Raw genomic sequence first — 14,034 nt, 5'->3', positions numbered from 1 at the left:
ATTGATTTTCTAAAACTACTGGCATGTATTTTTTAAAGAAAAAATAAAAGTTAATTTTTTAAAAAATGAAAAAGAGAAGCAAAAGAAAAATAGCAGCTTTTTTCACCATCACCTCTCCTTCTCCATCCCTTCTCTCCACAACCATATTAAGTGGCTCTGGATCCTACTGTATGCTTGGCATTAAGGACTGGTTTACAAGGTCAAGTCTGAACCCCTGGTGATGGTGTGCCTGGCTCTGCATGACCTTCCTGCTCCGCCAGGCTTGTCCTTCCCATGCCCAGTTCCTCAAGAAGCTGCATTGGGCTGGTGAGTCAGTCAAGCTTTACTTTTGCCAGCGCATCTGAATTCATTCTGTAATGGTCAAATAAAAATGGAGCAATGCCACAGGAGATAAGTCTCAAAGTCCACCCAAAGAAAGATTCTTTTTCCACTAGTAGCGCACGGAGACACACGTGGAAAGAGGTAGCAGCTCTCTTTCATGCCTACCTGAAATGTCAGGGAACATAACATCATGAAATGCCAAGGTCTCAAATGCTCTCAGGATTCATCTGGTCCAACTCATGACATAATTAGTGTAGCACAGAGACTGAAGGAATGGCTTGTATCTCCCCAACTTTGGTGTCCAACGTCTCACTTAACTTCTCTTCTTCGAACTCTTACAGAAACCTCAAAGTCAACATGTCCGAACTCTCTTGCACTGCTCCCATGTCTGAACTCTCTTGCACTGTGCCACTTACTGTCTCAGTAAGTGGCACCTCCATGCATCCAGCTGCAGAAACCAAAGGCAGCACCACCCTAGACCAAGCTTTCATCTTCTCTTGCCAGGATGACTGTAGTGACTTTTAACTGGTCTCCTATGTACACTGAGCCCCACCCCACACAGAAAACTCCATCGAAAGGCAGAGTTGAACGTATTTCACATCCTACAATTAAAATCTTTCAGTGGCTTTCAATGCTCTTGAATAAAGACCAAACTCTTTCACGTGGCCTAGGAGGTTCTGCATGGTCTGGCCACTCAGGTACATCTAGCTTCGTCTTGCACCATGGGCCCCTTCAATCTCTGTCCGGCCACCTTACCCTCCTCTCAGTCCACCTTACTGCTCATCATCTAGTAAACAGTGGGCTTTCAATAAATAATTCTTGAATGCATGGAATCACGCAGCTATGGGTTCAAAACCTGGTATGTCTCTGAACACACGAAACCCCCCAAACCTCAGTTTCCTCATCTATAGAGTGGGGATAATAATAACACTTACCCAAGGGTTTTTATCAAGATTCAACAAGATATTGACAATAAAGAAATTATCATAGTGCCTGGCACAAAGTAAGAACTCAGAAATGTTTAGCTATCTAATATTCTGCAGAATACCATCCAAATATTCCTGTTTCCATTAGTAACTGGTCATGCATGTCATTTATTAATTAATCTGAACCTTTAAAAGCTTCATTAACATTTTGAGTCTGTGCAAATTCTGGGGATAATAAACTTTATGATTTTATTATCCTCAGTGCAAAATAGTTGAGTGATGCCAAAAGTGTGCTGCAGCTGGCTTGTCCCAGCTCACAAGAGCTGACAAATTTTCAAGAGGCTTGTGAGCTGCTTGTTAAATGGTTTTTATTAAGAATTAAACTGTATAAACTTACATTTGAAAGAATTATGTTTAAAATAAGGTAATAAATGTAATAAATACTCAAAATGCATCATATTCTAATTATTTTGCTACATTTCGTTATTAACTCTGCTCTTGGAGTTATTTATGACTGTTGAATCTATATAGTGAAAATACTATCTAATGATGCACTATTGTATATCTCTTCCCATCCCTACATTCAGTTACATCACTGAACTGGTAGTTTGAAATTGGCTACACTGGGAGTATTTACACCATGGAAATCAGCAACCGCTATAAAATGAAGCTTTCCCTCTCCCCACCCTGAAAGCTGGTTTTTAAACATTTATCAGTACACCAGTGAGTCATGTTTGATTATGTAGACATCAGACAAAGATGAAGACCTCAACATAAATGCCAGTGATCTTTTAGCAAAGTCAAAAGCTCTCATAAAGTCCTTTAACTAAAGATCATTTCCTTTACTCTGTTAATGAATCCACTAGATCCTTCCTCAGGGAATACTGACTTTAAGTTTACATACAATTCTTATTAAGTTTGGCTCCCAGGTTTGTTAATCTGTAGAAACAAATGCGGAGGGCACACTGTTATGAGGGAGATTTGACAGCTAAGATCTTGACAGTAAACAGTTTGATGACAAAGGAGGAGAAATAAAAGCAATGAAAACCCAGAGAGGAACAAATAAAGCCCAGTAGTGTGAGGTCACTAGTATAGGAGAGCCCTGAGACAGTCACTATATTACAGCATAGAATAAGAGTTAAGGATCTTAGGGTGACAAAGAGCCCTCAGGAAGAGGTTTGCTGTCTTCCATATACTGTTTAAGAAAGAATAGTGTGTAATATTTCAACAAAAGGGGCTGGGAAAACTGGATATCCACATGCAAAAGAATGGATTTGGATCCTTACCTTCTGGCATATAGAAAAGTTAATTCAAAATGGATCTAAAGACCTAAACATAAGAGCTAAAGCTATCAAATTCTCAGAAGAAAAGAAGAGACGGGCTTCCCTGGTGGCGCAGTGGTTGAGAATCTGCCTGCCAATGCAGGGGACACGGGTTCGAGCCCTGGTCTGGGAAGATCCCACATGCCGCGGAGCAACTGGGCCCGTGAGCCACAATTGCTGAGCCTGCGCGTCTGGAGCCTGTGCTCCGCAACAAGAGAGGCCGCGACAGTGAGAGGCCTGCGCACCGCGATGAAGAATGGCCCCGCTTGCCGCAACTAGAGAAAGCCCTCGCATAGAAACAAAGACCCAACACAGCCAAAAATAAATAAATAAATAAATTTTAAAATGGTCCACATCAAAAAAATCTTAAAAAAAAAAAAAGAAGAGAAAATCTTCATCACTTTGGATTTGGCAACGATTTCTTGGATATGACACTGAAAGCAAAGGCAACAACAATAACAAAAAAAATGGATTTCATAAAAATTAAAAACCTTTGTGCATCAAAGGACACTATCAAGAAAGTGAAAAGGACAGGGAGATCAGCTCGGTCGGTGCTTTGTGACCACCTAGAGGGGTGGGATAGGGAGGGTGGGAGGGAGATGCAAGAGGGAGGAGATATGTATATGTATAGCTGATTCACTTTGTTATAAAGCAGAAACTAACACACCATTGTAAAGTAATTATACTCCAATAAAGATGTTAAAAAAAAAAAAAAGAAAGTGAAAAGGCAACCCATGGAATGGGAGAGAGTGTTTGCAAACTATATATCTGATAAGGAATTGCTATCCAGAATATATAACGAACTCCTACAACTCAACAACAACAAAAATAAACAATCCACTTCAAAAATTGGCACAGGACGTCAGTATAATAAGAGCTCACATTTACATAGAACTGTTAACTTTCAAAGCCCTTCTATCTACTAATCTCCACTTGATCTTCACAGAAACCCGACGGGTAAGTGGGACAGATATTATTAGTGCATTCCATGGATAAAGCTGCTGAACAAGAGTGGCTAAGATTTGGTCAAATTTCATAAAACTGGTACTGACAGAGTTGATCCTAGTTTCCAAGTACTTTGATTTATGATTCACTGCTTTGCCCAAGCTACCATACCACCTCTGTGTACAACTGAATCTTAGGAAAACCAAAAAAGTTGTAGATGTAGAAATCCTGTGTATATCCAATAACTATTTGTTTCTTCAAGTGTGGATTATAGCTTATAATATCAATTATTACTATTATATGAACCAAGCAAAACTGTTTGGCTAATCTTGTATTCTGTATTAATTTTTACCTTTATCTTATGAATATTTTTGCTGCATTTTTAGTTATTTTCTGCATCAAATGCTTTTACATTTTCTTCATTGCCATTTTCATTTGAGTATCTCACAAATCTATTAGGTTATCAGTCGAACAGAACAGATACTATGCTTTTGAATTTTATTTGTCATGTTGCCAACTTATCTCTTTCCCAAGATATGATTTAATGCAATTTTTTCAGTGTTTAAAGTATTTTATTTCTGGCTAAATTTTCCTTGAACTCTTTGTATTTAGATAATAACTTTGCGAATATTTCTAGGAATCCTCTATCTGTGTTTGGGATGGTATACTGATATACTAAGAAGGTCAGAGAAATGTGCTGAAATTTATTGTCTTGGTATTTCTTTTGTATGGAAAATAAAGACAAAAGTAATTACCAAAAAAAAAAAAAATGGCAAAGGACTTGAATAGACATTTCTCCAGAGAAGAGATGCAAATGGCCAATAAGCACCTGAAAAGATGCTCAGGATCACTAATCATTAACAAAATGCAAATCAAAACCATGAGATACCATTTCACATCCATTAGAATGGCTATTATAAAAAAAAAAAAAAACAGAAAATAAGAAGTGTTGGTGAGGATGTAGAGAAATTGGAATCCTTGTGCATTACTGGTGAGAATGTAGAATGGCATAGACACAATGGAAAACAGCATGGCAGTTTCTCAAAAAATTAAACATAGAATTATCATATGATCCAGCAATTCCATTTCCTGGGATACACCGAAAAGAACTGAAAGCAGGAACTAGAGAACAGATATTTTTACACCCATGTTCATAGCAGAATTATTTACAATAGCCAAAAGGTGGAAACAACTTAAATGCACATAGAAGAATGGATAAGCAAAATGTGGTATGTGTGTACAGTGGAATATTATTCAGCCTGCTACAACATGGATGAACCTTAAAAACATGCTTACTGAAATAAGGTAGACACAAAAGGACAAACGCTTTATGATTCCACTTAGTTGAGGTGCATAGAATAGTCAAATCCATAGAGACAGCAAGTAGAATAGTGGGTACCAGAGGCTTGGGGAGGGGTAAATGAGGATTTATTAGACAATACCTGGGTACAGTGTTTCAGTTTAGAATGATGAAAAAGTTCTGAAGATATTGGTAAATGTTGCACAACAATATGAATGTCCTTAATGCTACTGAATTTTACATTTAAAAATGGTTAAAATGGTAAATTTTATGTGATGTATATTTTACCACCACAAAAAGTGCTTTATAAAGATAAAAAAATCTAAAAATGGTTATTACATCTACTTTATTAAAAATGGTTATTTAATGTACTTTAAAAAAATGTACAACCTAAAGAGAGCAAGCTCCAGGTCTCCAGAATAATCCCATGTATGGAACATCGCAGTCTCTGATAGGAATGGGACCTGAGATGTGAGATTTATTTATTTTCAATGTTTCAGTAAACAACAACAATGACATCCTCTATTGCTATAATTTCAACCTCTGATCAATAATAAAGATGAGTACAGTCACTGAAAGTGTTTGTGGAGGGAGAGAGAGGAAGAGAATTAGACTGGAGGGGTGGACAGTGGGTGGCTTCTCTCAGGAAAGTTTAAAAAAGTGAAGATAAAAGAAGGCAAGGGGTCCTTAATAGTAAGAAAAGACGTGAACTGCAGTGTGACAAGAGACCAAAAAAGATCCATGGGGTGGGTTCACAAACTGTTGGCTTCTGCAGGTGTTGCTATAGGATACCACTTTGGAACCCTTAACCAATGCGTTCCCCCAGGCCCGACTCTGCCCCTCCCACATTTGAGTTTTGCCCTGGGCTCAAAGGAGATTCTGGGTGCATTTTCTTGGGTTTTTGTATTTCCATAACCCATATACTGAAGGGAACACAAAGAGATCAAGGTTTCAGTCACAGCATTTCGGAGTTGAAGGAGAGGGGGTCACCCCCCGCACCGTCTCTTACCCCAACAGCATGGAGACCAGAAAGGATTTGCCCCAGCTGCACTGAGGGATCAAAGGTGGAGGGAAGAGGAGCGTTAGGAGTACGGATGTCGGTGGCCCTGGAGAGGGTCGTCCTGCAGCAACCATGAGGGCCGGGGCTGTAGAGTGAGTTTAGGGCAGGCAGGCTCTTGGCTTGGCAGAGATGTCTGCCTGTGGTAGGAGAAACCCTAGACTGAGAATAAATGCCTGAGATTACATTTCTGCTACTTCAGTAGAATGGTGATGTAAAACAAATTAAGTTATAGAAAAAATCAAGAAAGTGACATTTTTTCCATATGCAAGTATGTGTACTGAGATTTGCGCTTTGCACAGTTTGGGGAGTCCAGGAAATCATGCAAATGGTCCAGGAAAGCATGTACAGTGAGGATAGTGGAGCTAGTAGAAACTCTAAAATTTAGTGAGCAAGCAATAGAAATATCTACAAAGGAGATATAGACCCCAAATGTAGGTGGAACACCAGGAGAGAGTATTGGCCTGGAGCACAACGACCTGCATGTTATCAGGAGGCCTGCAATCTGGTTGTGCCAGAGTCGTGACTGTGCTAGCACTGTCATGGCCTTAGAGAGTAATCCTCTTCTCTGACTCACCCTGGTTAACAATCAATCCTGTCTTCTCTGCCAAGAAAATCCAAGCCTGCTAGTTTCCATTTTGGGGTCCCTGATTTGGGTCACATAAGGGCACCCACAGGGCTTTTCAGATCATGCTTGACGTGTTTCATAAGCACCTTTTCCACCTGGTCTGTGATGGTTCCTGTTGCCCGTGCATCTTCATCACAATCTCACCTCTTTCATATTCCCGAGTAACCACAACGCTGTGATCTTACCTCCTCCTTTCAACCTATCCTCAGGATTAGGATCAATACCTGCTGCTCGGCTTTTATTCCAGTGATGGATAGCTTTGGAAACTCTTATCTGGGCTGGTTTGCTGTCTCCATCTGATACTCCAAACTGATCTTCAGCCTAAGAGTCTTAAAAAAATGTCCATATTTTAAGGAAAGATGGATGATCCTCTCTGTTTCAAATAAGAAGGAAAATCTTTTGATCAAAGTGGGAGCAAAGATGGAATTTGGTTCTGTTTTGTTTCAAGGAGTCCTTGAAGAGCTGTTAATAGATTGTCTTTCTTTCCTTTGGTTATATTGAGGCTCCAAATTCTGGAAGGACCTGGCTGCGGGGAAGGCAGTAGGCATTAGCATCCTGGGGCTTGAACTAGGGCTATAAACAGAGCTTCTAAATATCTTTTAAAAATTTTCTCATCAAATTATTTTCTGCTTTTCTTCCAGGTTCAGGAAATACTGAAATTTCAAGAAATAGCTGAGATTTCATTCAGACACTCAAATGAGGCCTCACGCTGAAATTCTAAAGCTTTTCTCATGGTTGCTTATCCTTGTGGGTCTTTGTGAGCTTTGTGCTTGAGCATTCAGCCTCAAGGAGGAAAAGAAATGCCGTAGATTCCACTCAGATTCACTCCATCTTTTGCAGGTGGCTTTGGGATTGTGCTTAGAGTTAGTTGTCTCCTCATCCCACATTACGGTTCAGTTTCAGGCCTGTCTTTCTAAATCTGTCCATTTGATTTAAATGTTAAGACACTTATCAAAGACCTAAGATATGCAATGTATAGAGCCAGCAGGAGGAAGCTAGAGAACAAAAAAAAAAAAAGAGAGAGAGTGGTGGTGGTGAACTTTTGACTTTGGGACATTGACATCAAGGAACTTACCAAGTACAAGATAGAAGACAAGTATGAAAATAACTGTAATGGACACCAAGGGTGAGAAGGGTGGGGTGGGAGGAATTGGGAGACTGGGATTGACACATATACATTATTGATACTATGTATAAAATAGACAACTGATGGGAACATACTGTATAGCACAAGGACCTCTACAAGAAAAAAAAATAAAAAGGAAATTAAAAAAAATAACTGTAATGGAATAGTATCATCAAATAGAAAAGAATGAATACCTATATGAATTTTAAAGTAGACGAGAAAGTTTTCAACTAACGGGCCTTTAGAAAAGAATCCATGATACCATGGGGCTTCATTTGAGCTTAACCTGGAAGAATGTGTAAGATTTCCAGCATTGATACAGAGTTGACAGGACAGTTTGTTGGTTTAGAAAATAAAGAACATCAGTCTAACTCAAAAGAGCTACAGGGCTTCCCTGGTGGTGCAGTGGATAAGAATCTGCCTGCCAATTCAGGGCACACGGGTTCGATCCCTGCTCCGGGAAGATCCCACATGCCACGGAGCAACTAAGCCCGTGCGCCACAACTACTGAGCTTGCGCTCTAGACCCCGCGAGCCACAAGTACTGAAGCCCGCGTGCCTAGAGCCCATGCTGCGCAACAAGAGAAGCCACCACAATGAGAAGCCCGCGCACCGCAGCGAAGAGTAGCCCCTGCTCGCCGCAACTAGACAAAGCCCGCGTGCAGCAACGAAGACCCAACACAGCCAATAAATAAATAAAAAGAGAAAAAAAGCTCTATAAAAAAAAAAAAAAAAGAGCTAGGCATTAGTAACAGTTTTAAACTAATTTATACGAAGTTTTCCTTTAGTTCTGCTATAAAAGAATAGATATATTCCTGGAAACCCAACTGTAAAGCAAATTTCTGCAACAGTACTTTGAATGCTATTTTCCCTCAGTGGCTTATGTATTCAAACCAGAAAGGCACTACAGGGAGCGGGGGGTGGATGGGGGAGGTGGAACATGATATTAACTTTAAAAATTTGAGGATTTGAAAATTTTAATAAAAATATTATTCAAGAATTGTGAGAGATTACAAAGTTAAGTCAGTCCAAATATCTGCTTTAAGATATATGCAGACTAGCTTGGGAGCCCACAAATAACCATATCGCAGGCTCCTTCCCTTGGGGATGGCTGCTTTGAAAGCCTGGCGTGACAAGAAAAGCTAGAGAGTGAGTTACAGCAGGAGCAGTCAGAGACGTGGGGGCAGTAATATAATACCACGAAAGAGAAGGAAAACAAGCTTCTTGGGTAGAGGTGCGGCAGCCATGGTACATTCTGTGAATAAGTCAGGGAGGATAAGTTCTAAGCAAAGACCTGTTGGGTTTTAGGCTTAGGAAATATCTATGACCTTGCAGAACACAAGAGAAATGATTATGGGACAAAAGAATGTCAGAAAAGAAAACACTGAGACAGCCAGGGCAAGCTGCCATGTCAAGAAGCTTGGCAGTGACGGAAGTGGGAGCCGAGAAAGCCAGGGATGCCAAAAGCTGGGGACCAGCCTGAATGGGGAGATGAGTAAAGCCGGAAATGGACACAGTGAAAAGGCATTGAGGGTCTGGAGGTCAAGATGGACCTCAAGAGCCAAGAGAGGCAGGGCTGGAGAGGTCGCCAAGGTATTCAGAATGTGTGACAGGCCACCCTAGCAAGACAAAATAATAATCCCTATTTCCCCCGACATGCTTCTAGTTCTAGTTGAAAATATAATAGGGAAGTTAAGTCCTCAAAATAAATCCCCTCCAACACAACAAAAACAGAGTAATAAAATAACGTCCCATTCAGCATTAGAATTGGAACCACAACGAGCGGTTTAAGGCATTGTTTTGGGGATTAGACCTTGCCTGATCACTGGAGCGTGGTAAGCAGTTATGTGAGTCTGCTGTCCCTGCGTCTGACGGGGGACCTGAAATTAGCAGGCCAGCGATCAGATCGGGACAATGACGTCAAGTGGGAGAGAGGCGAGGACAGAAGGGGTTTGGGAGGAGGAGCGGGAACCCACGTCAGCCTCTCAGTGCCTTAAAGCCTCCAACTCCTGCAGTGGGGCAGCCTTCAGGGAACTGGCACAGGTTACCAGGAGCCACCCACGCACCTGCCCAGGAGTCAAGGAAGCTGAAGGAGGCGTTTCCATGGGCGCAGGAGGAGCTGGGGGCTGGGCAGCTGCCCCACCCCACAAGGGGAGCCAACAGATTCACAGCAAAGTGTGTGAGCTTCAGCGAGCCTCACCTTATTACACTGGCAGACTTTATGTTGCTCTCACGTTCTGCCTCTTTCGTGTATTTAAGAAATTGTTTTTGAAGGAAAAGCAATAATAGAGACTAAATAAATAAATAGAAAAGCAGCTTGAGACTGCCCACCCACCTCTGGGTAAAGCCATATCTTTGTAGACCTGGGGACTACTGAGACCGGTGGCTCTTTGGAAAATGTCTTCTGAAACAGCCTCTTTTGGAAAACTAGAAAAATAAGCCCCCTTAATGGCTTTGAAAGAACCAAGTAATCTTGATGTCATTAATAAGACGAATTAAACAACCTCAAAGGTAAACACACTTTTTCAAGACACATTTCCATCTTTATCACCCTCTCTTGTGCACCTTGGAGATTCTGGTCCTTTCTCCCCAGATTTAAGAATCACAGCTCTAAAGCAATAGTTCCCAAAGCAGTGCTCAGTTAGACAACCTCATCTGAATAGTCAGATTTTAAAAATGCAGGTGATTCAGTAGATCTGAATGGGTCTGAAAATCTGTCCCAGATCAATAGATACTATTTAAAGTGGATAAATCAAGAAATAAAAGCAAGATCTATAACATAGACAAATAGGTTAAAATATTGCAATGCTTCATTGCTAGTTGCCAAAGAGCCATTTTCACAACCTTCTCTTCCTCTGTATAGCGGGTTGACTGGTGGCCCCCCAAAAGATATGTCCATATGCTAACCCCCAGAACCTGTGACCTTATTTGGGAAAGGGGTCTCTTGCAGAAATAAGTGAATTAAGAATCTCGAGATGATATCATCCTGGATTATCCGATGGGCCCTAAATTCAGTGACAAGTGTCAGACACAGAGAAGAAGGCCATGTGAAGACAGCAGCAGAGATGGGAGTGATGCAGCCACAAGCCAAGGAATGTCTGGAGCCACCAGAAGGCGGAAGGAGCAAGGAGGGATTCTACTCCAGATCCTTGGGAGGGGTAAGGCCTCACTGACACCTTGGTTTCAGACTTCTGGCCTCCAAAACTGTGAAGCACTATTTTAACCCATCAAGTTTGTGGCAGTTTGTTATAGCAGCTACAGGAAACTAATATACCCCATTCAGATCTCCCCGTAACCCTGCAAATAAAAGTTAATCCCTGACGTAGCATGGGTTTCCAGGAAATTGTTCCAATACCACGGACTGGCAGTTTTGATGGGTTGGTGGATATGCCTTAGCACTTGTTAAATATTTTGAAGAACACCGTGAATAAAAGTGCAAGCATATTATTGAATATTATGGAGGTAAACACCAGACAAAGAATATAAAACAGGAATTATTTTTTTTAAATTATTAGGAGATAAGGCCAGGCAGGAAGAGAAACCTATCTTTTCATTTTGTTCTCTTCTGTAATGTTTGAAATTTTATTTTCCATGTACATACATGATTTTTTTAAATCACTAACAAAAAAAGAAAATATCAGGTAATTCTGACATACAGACATGTTTTAGAATGTATGTACTACTGCTGTATAGCACAGGGAACTCTACTTAGTGCTCTGTGGTGACCTCAGTGGGAAGGAAATCCAAAAAAGAGGGGACATATGTATACACGTGGCTGATTCACTTCGCTGTACAGTAGAAACTAACACAACATTGTAAAACAACTATACCCCAATTTAAAAAAAAGAAAAAAGAATGTCTGCACTAGAGAACAGATCAAAGATTCACATGAGAGTCAGCCCAAGACAAAACTGGGAAACGGATAAGGTAATTCTGGGAGTTTCTAATCTAGACAATTCTGAGAGTCAAGGAAGAAAGGTGAAGTGTTTGAAAAGAGCCTCCACCAGAGGTTACGTGTTTCTAAGCTTCATCACATTTGAAGCCTTTAACACTCCTGAGATGGCCATATTTCAGCCAGGTCTGTAGTCTGTGTTAGGCAGGACCATTCATCCGTGAGTATAGACACTGCTTTGCATATTATTAGTACACCACTGCTTGCCTAACTCTTGAGATATTTATGATGAGGAGTGATTATTACATATATAAAATCACACTAACATTTTATATGAAAAGAAAATCACCCCAAAAAGGAGAAAAGTCCATGGCGCCTACGGACAGCCCCCACTACCATCCATAAGAGTTCTGGTTGCAAAACATTGATTTTATAATAGCAATAAAGTTTACAAACAGCAAAAATATGCGCTTGTTTACTCCTGGAAGAATTTATTATTTGTGCAAACTATTAGTCAAATATAGAGGCTGTGATATACATTGCAAAACTATTTATGAGCCAGAAAGACCTCAAGGAGAGATTCAATAGAAATGATTTTGCAAAATCTAAGGGTTTCTTAATCCTTAGATTAAAAAGCCAGGCTCCATAGCCCAAGCAAAGGTTGAGCCCAGTCAGGATCTTTGTGATCAGACAGAAATGGAAGGAAGGTTTATTTTAAGGGCTCTTTTACCATTGGCTGTGTTGTTTGTACCAACAGAAACTTCCAGGCTGTGGGATACCTGAAGCTTAAATCCAAGTCTAACAAGCCGTCCCAGACCTACTGAATCACAGGCTGCTGTGATTAGAATTTAAGGGTCCTTAAATTCTGTTGCCTGATGAAACCGTCCAGTAGGTCCTGCCAGGCAGCATGCATGTTGCTTTTTTTAGGGTCTTTTGTGCATCTCTTCCACTGGTCTACACTCAGTACAGATGCCACAGCTCTCCTCCACTTCTCGGTACTAGCCTGGTTCCTAGCTGGTTACCGGTCTTTCTAACTGTGGCTTCTCACTGAGGAGCTAAACGTACTTAGTATGAGACAGATCCATTTTCCTTTTCCCTTTACATAATCTGCTTTGACTCCCCTAAAATACATTGTCCAGATTCTAACTATAGATTTCCTTCCTGCATAATATTGTGCAGGAAGTTCAAAAAAAGCAATGATGCCGTTAACCTGTCAGAACCATTTCAACACTCTATAGGTAGACACTAGAGGGTCTTCATGGATCCAGAAACAAACTAAAGTGCTTCCCTAAGACTCTAGTGATGGTAGTGAGCTTTTTATTTGTTTTCCCTCACCTCCCACTCGCCAAGCATTCATCTCCTTTCTTCCCTTGCTCCTACTAGGGCCGCCAAATTTCTAGCTATGTAATTTGGATGTCCTTGATCCTTCTCCAGGTGGAACTAATTGGCCTTAATCACGTCTCTCCTCTGATTGGTTCAGAGGTGAGCATGTGACACAAGTTAGTCTAAGCAGAAGGAAGCTCTGATAGGAAGGAAAAGCTGATGCTTTCTCCCCGTAGATGAGAATTAAGACCCATCTAACCCTAGTTGTTGCTGCCAACCATTCCGCAGCGATGAGGAGAACCAGCCTTAAAGGAAGCTGACACAGCGCAAGGAGGAGCAGAGAGAAAAAACAGACAGAATGACACGGGTGACATTGTTGAGCTTCTGGATCAATTCTCGCATAAAATTCTCCCTGCCTCTGGATTTTTCTGCCAATAAATTCCTTTCCATTTTTTAAGCTGATTTGAGTTAGATTTCTCTTATATACAACTAAAAGCTAGTGGATACAGTGACCAAGACAAAATTGTGTCATCCCATAGATGTTTAGCTACTTTCCATGCAAATCCCTAGATTTCATCTCCAACAGTAAAAATGAAATGTTGGGGCCACTCCTAAATAACCATAATTACTAGGGACCTTAAAACACTTCCAGGAAGTGCACACAATTTTAGGTTGGGATTTGAATTCTAGAGTCCTTGGTATTTACTGAACAATGTCCCAGCTATGTGGAGGGGAGGAGACACCAGAACACCCCAGCTTCCCTAGGGTCATTGGACCTAATGATGAATTCTGGCCACTGCCAAGAAGAAGGCTTGGTCACGCAAGGGTTTGGCCAGAATCAGGACAACTTCCTACACAAACCTGAATTTGCCCTTCTGCTTCTAGAGGCACTGAGTGAGCATTTACAGGTCAGCTGGTTAAAACAATTCATGATACAGAGTTCCTTAGTTTTACACTGAAGTATCTCTGAGAAGAGCCACTGAGAGATCCAAGAAAACATCCCTACAGGGTCAGTCTGTACACACAAGATATTTTTTAAGTCTTTTAAATGAGTGTCAGGTATATTGCCTTAATAATAAATTTATTTATTTATACCTTACTTCCAAAAATGATTTGAGGTGGCTTTAATACTACATAGGATAAATAAGATTAAGTAAATAGATGAAATCAAACAATATAAAAGTAATGATAGGAA

Source organism: Eubalaena glacialis, chromosome 1 (genome assembly GCF_028564815.1).
Source record: "Eubalaena glacialis isolate mEubGla1 chromosome 1, mEubGla1.1.hap2.+ XY, whole genome shotgun sequence".
Lineage (NCBI taxonomy): Eukaryota > Metazoa > Chordata > Mammalia > Artiodactyla > Balaenidae > Eubalaena > Eubalaena glacialis.
Note: the sequence above shows the minus strand (reverse complement) of the source record.